Consider the following 6000-nt stretch of genomic DNA (forward strand, 5'->3'; position numbering starts at 1 on the left):
CTTGCTCAAAAGATAAAATAGGACACATTCACTGAGGTATTTGTAGCAGTCATAAGTTTATTTGACCATGTCACCAGAAGGATGGTGCCCTCTAGTGGCTAAACTTGGAAAGCATAAAACTGTGCACCCAAACCCCTTTTAAACAATGAAGCTTAATTATTAAGTGTAGAAGAAAGAAAAAAATCTACAATAAATCTTTCAACGGCAAATTGTGTAAATAGGAGACTGACATACCCCAAGCAGGAATAGTCATTATGTGTGTTTTGAGTGTGTGTGTGTGTTGTCAATCCCACCTTCAACAAGCCACATCACACTCCCATTCTGCTAAACTCCAAGCCTCGTCTAATCCCATTATCCTGCAATACAGTGTTTAGGGGAAGAACAATCACCTTCTGGCTTTAATGTAAAGCCAATGCCGAAAACAGACTTTCTTTAATTATCTCCTATAGCTTTGATGTCCTTAAATGTTCAATACATGTTCAACGGGTGTGAGTGTGTGTGTGTGCACGCGATAGAAAGAGAAAGAGAGAGGAAACGGAGAGACTGCGGTGTGTCAGAGGGTGATTTGGGAGGTGAATTTAAGGGGATAAGAGTCTGTGAAAAGCAGAGGGAGGGATCACTGCTGGAAGCAGATTGGTTTGTGGCCCGGAAGGTGAAAGAAAAGCTGGTCGCCCGACCGTTTGGGGACTAAATCTACGTGTGGCGCGAGATGTCAGTCAAGAACGGACCCCCTCCGCCCGCGAGAGTATTCCGTCACCTCTGTTCATAAGGTTTGATGCACTAAACACTAAATCCGTCATGAACTGATCTGCCCCGCCCCCACCCTTACCCCACCTCTCTCTTTCACTCCTCTTCACCAAACACTGAATTCTACAGGGGAACTTACAAAACGATGACACTTGCCAGCCAGACAGGGCGGGGGGGGGGGGGGGGGGGGGTGATAGGGGAAACAGGGTAAACAGGGTAACTCACAAATCAATACTTTGCTTTTAGACTGCTGTCTGGTGAACTCATAAGGGACTGCCCAACCCACGAGGCTTTGGGGGTAGATGGTTGGGTGGGGGTGAAGTGACAGGACAATCACAACGTTAAGCAATAGGCTACTAATCTGCCGTGTTATTGTGGATCTGGAAATGATGGTTTACTTTGGTAATGTGACACAGAGCTGGAACATTTAGCCCGCGGGGCAGACACACCTTTAAACACGACCAAACATCATTCCGACTCATTCTGATCACAAGCATATAGAGATGGTGTGTAGCAGGCAAGCTCGCGCCCTACGAATGTCACGTCACACTCCCACAATCAGACCAGACGTGACAGTAAAGTGTCACAGCCTTTCAGAGCAGCTATCCAGCGGTATTTTCCTCCAGATCCCCCCTGCTCGTGTGGTTTGGTGGAAGGTAGCTAACCCTGCTCCGAGGCCACGAGGAGAGGGACAAGTTCAACACGGCCGGCAGCGGCGTCTCGGTATTAAAGGGACGCCTCGCTATTTCTCAGCTGAACGCTGTCAACACCTCGTTAGTTTAACCTCTCCATACCGTGCGCTTTATGAGTCGGAGTATAATCGGTAAATTAAAATAAATGCATAAGAAATCTATGCAATTATACGAAATTATGTCAACCGAGAGCTAACACTTGTGTCAAACACTATAATATTGATCAGAGTATTGCTGCCTCACCGCGGGAGATGGCACCCAGCATCAGAAACCAGTTCAGGAATATAGTAAAATACCAATTTACATGGATTATTTCACAACTGATCATTATACTTTACAGCTATGTTTCACAGATGACTGCATGCATGTGGTGAGAAAAAAACTCTATAAAACAAACAATAAAATGACAACGCTATAATTTTAATGGGCACGGCTTGGAGTTTGTTAGTTTTCCAGAACGACCACAAAGCCGCGGATGCCGTTTGAAAGTAGAAAACAAAATAAATGTGATTTACAAAGCAGCGATAAATAAACTAATTCCAAATGAGGTGGATGTTTCGGTCCACTCGTAAAGGAGCTCCTGTTCTGACCTGTCAGCGTGTTCCTTGACCACCCATAAAAGTCAAAGTATGTCTAAGATGACCTTCAATGGCCCGAGGCCAAGGTCTGCGCGACAGGGGAAGGGAAGTCCTACCATATTGTTGTCAGAGTAGATAATCAACAGAGCACATGAAAGGAATACATTCCAGGTTTTATGGACCAAGCCGGCTGCTCAAGCCTTTGCTCGGGAGTGAATTCATGTACCCCATTGGAAGGATTAATAACGCAAGTCTCATTAGTGATGTTTGCTACCGAGACCCCTGGCGAGAAAGGTGCTGGGAAAAGAACCAACGGCACCACGCGCCATCCCGAATACAGGCTTCCTCCGCAAATCATCATCTTCCTCCCGAGCATTTTTATTGTAAAGAATTTATCTCGCAAATTTATCAAGGACGCCCCCTCAGTATATTTTCCAGTATGTGTGCATAACAAACATTGAATCAAAGGCACAGTCTTCACGCAAGGCCAGTCTAATGTTACAGGCACGCTGCTGTCTTCAGAGATAGAGACAAGTTTCATGAATTTATATTTGGGGGCATATTGCTTTCATCAATGTTTAGCTTTCTTCTTTTGTCCTATTTGAAACAGCGGTGATTTAAATGTCTTGCCTCGTGCCTTCATAAAACATGAGAAATATATACATTTTTTTCAATGGCATTTTTTGATTACATTTCATATAATGTAGGATTCCTATTTGTTATGTATGTCATTTCAAATGCCACTTTGGTGGTGAAATGATCTTGTAATAGAAATTTTCCCCAATGCATCTTAGCCCAGCAAGGCAGCGCAGAGAATCTTCTGTACACACATACACACACACGCATACACACCCACACACACACCTGAATGCATAATATCAAGGGAATGCTACTCATGATTCAATAGATAATCTTCTGAATATGTGTGTGTATGCTCGTGCACACACGTCTACATGTGTGTGTGTGCCTAATATGAGAGAAGGATTATTTCATGTATCTGCGGCTGTCTGATTATCAAATCATGCATCTGTAGCCTTCATACACTGATGCGGGTATTTCAGAGGGCAATGCTAATCCACTGTGGTCCACATCCGCTTAAGGCCCATGGAGTCTGATGCGACGTATGGAGATGGAAGGACCATGCAGGCAGACTGGAGCATATTCCCAGAGGCAAGATGACATGATTTTTGGATTACAGAGGTGTCGTCTGAGTCTCCAGGGAAAGGTGACCCAGGACCAGGTGACGCGCCGGATCACGGTGAAGGTTGTGCGTTTCTCCAGATGGGATTTCGATTTTTAGAATTCACATTTTTTTGGAACCCCACTCAGAAAGCAGATAAGATGTATATCAAATGAAGCGATGAAACGAAATGTTTGCCTGTGAACTGTGTCCCTCTGCCACCTTGTCTGCCCCCCCCAGGGTCCCCCAGCTGGCTTCAACAACAATGGTGTTCATTGGTTTGGGTGAGGTTTTGTTTTCTGTAGCTAAAAGGATGTTGACGTTCAAAAAATCAGTTTACGTTAAGGCAGGACTTATCACCCTGAAGAAATCGTGGCTAGTTTCTGGGTTCCGGTAAAATTCTGTTTTTAACACCTTTGGCCATCCATCCTTTCTCTTCCGCTCTTAAGGAATCATGGGTAGAAAAAAAAACATGTGGCTTATGACATCAAAGTGGATTCTGGCTGTATGGCCTTCATCTCACCCTCATCCCCACTACAACACCAACCTTTGTTGACCCATTTCTCCCTCCATCCTGGCCCTCAGAAATGCCAGAGGAATCAACATCACGGGCAGAGCCCAATGGCAGGTGCTAAAAGTTTGACATCGTTGGCTGGATGGATGTGTTCCATGAAACGTGAGGCGGAAGGGCAGTGGTGTGTGTGTGTGTGGAGGGGGTTGAAGAGTTGTATTGACTCTGCATCAAGCCCTTCTACTGTTTTGGCTGGGGGAGGGAGAGGGGAGGGAGGGAGAAAGGGGGGAGGGAGGGAGGATACACAACGGCCTTGCACTTCAGTGAGCCACATCCACCAAGACGGGGGAGTACATCCTCACCCCACAAGCACTATTACGGACGAACAAGGTGGGCTTTTATCACATCGTCAGCCCTGACTCAGAAACTGCATTTCAGGCCCTTTCTTGCTCTCCTGTTCAGACAGAGAACACAAACAGATTTACACCGCTGGAGTGTACGGCTCCTGGCCATCCCCCTGTCCATCACAGGGCCCGCCTGCCCGTCTGCCTGCCTGTCTGCCCGTCTGCCTGCCTGTCTGCCTGCCTGTCTGCCTGCCTGTCTGCCTGCCTCAGTGTGCTTAAATCAGTGAGTCAGAAGTGAGAATGTAGAGTTTTAACACTTCTCTCTCCTGGTATGAAAGCTTCTAGAGGAACAAGCAGGAAAGACCTCGCTGCCTGCTGTGGCATATGCTGCTGAGGGGAGAGAGAGAGAGAGAGAGAGAGAGAGAGGGAGGGAGAGAGAGAGAGAGAGAGAGAGGGAGGGAGAGAGAGAGAGAGAGAGAGAGAGGGAGGGAGGGATGGATGGAGGAAAGGAGAGAATGAAGGGAGAGAGGGAGGGAGGGAAAGAGGTAGGGCTGTAGACATGTTTAATGGCTCAAGGATGACCCCGTGGTGAGCTGCACCAGTTACCCAGAGACCTTCATCCCTCCCATGGGGGAGAGGAGGGGAGAGGAGGAGAGGAGAGGAGGAGAGGAGGAGAGAGGATGGGAGAGGAGGGGAGGAGGGGAGAGGAGGACAGGAGGAGGGGAGAGGAGGGGAGAGGAGGAGGGGAGAGGAGGGGAGAGGAGGGGAGAGGAGGGGAGAGGACGAGGGGAGAGAGGAGGAGGGGAGAGAAGGGGAGAGGAGGAGGGGAGAGGAGGGGAGAGGAGGAGGGGAGAGGAGGAGGGGAGGGGAGAGGATGGGAGAGGAGGGGAGGAGGGGAGAGGAGGAGGGGAGAGAACGGCACTCAGAATGCAGACATGGCCTTCCGACGCAGTTCTAAGTGAATCAAAGCCAAGGTGTTAACCACACAGGACCGCTAATCTCACTTGAAAAATCCATTTGGAATGTTTTTTACACAGTCACAACCCAAATCTGTCCTTTCTTCCCTTCAGTCCATCATCCACCAGAATAATTCGCCTCCATGGTAACGAAGGAATGCATCCAGTGCCGCCGAGATGCAATTAGGAGACTACAGAATGCTACTGTATTAAAACATTCCCTGCAATTTGGCAGCTGCCTGATTTAGATGTACCGGATGGAGCCACACACACACACACACACACACACACACACAACACATATATATGCATACAGTCATGGACCTGTGTGCTACAGGACCCTTCAATATTGAGCCGATGGTGCAGGCCTTGTCTCTGTATTTACATGTAAATGGTCTACAACAATCTGGATTATCCTGGGCTGTACTGTCCCTCCAGCAGGCTGGCTGGTGGAGGCCGAGGGGGGCCGAGGGGGCCGGGGGGGCCGGGGAGGGGGGGCAGGGGGGCGGTTAGTCAGATGGAGACCCCACATCAGATGGGCTCTCGTGGCTCTGGAGCCAAAGCACCAAGAGGAGAGTCTGGCATGTTCCGGAACAGCAGGGACCCATACGCACGAGGGAGCCTCGAGAAGAGACCTGCCCAACTTCCCCCTGGGTCTCCCCCTGGTGGCCTGGAGAGCTGGGGGGAGGAGAGGGAGAGGGAGGAGAGGGAGAGGATGGGAGGCTGGGGGAGGAGAGGGAGAGGGTGAGGGTGAGGGAGGAGAGGGAGAGGGTGGGAGGCTGGGGGAGGAGAGGGAGAGGGTGAGGGAGGAGAGGGTGAGGGTGAGGGAGGAGAGGGAGAGGGTGGGAGGCTGGGGGAGGAGGAAAGTGAGGGAGGAGAGGGAGGAAAGAGAGGGAGGGTGGGGGGAGGAGGAGAGGGAGGCTGGGGGAGGAGAAAGGGAGGCTAGGAGGGGTCCTGTGATAAGACATGTTCTCCACCACAGGGTCTGTCCC

This window comes from Osmerus mordax, chromosome 18, assembly GCF_038355195.1.
Source record: "Osmerus mordax isolate fOsmMor3 chromosome 18, fOsmMor3.pri, whole genome shotgun sequence".
Classification (NCBI taxonomy): Eukaryota; Metazoa; Chordata; class Actinopteri; order Osmeriformes; family Osmeridae; genus Osmerus; species Osmerus mordax.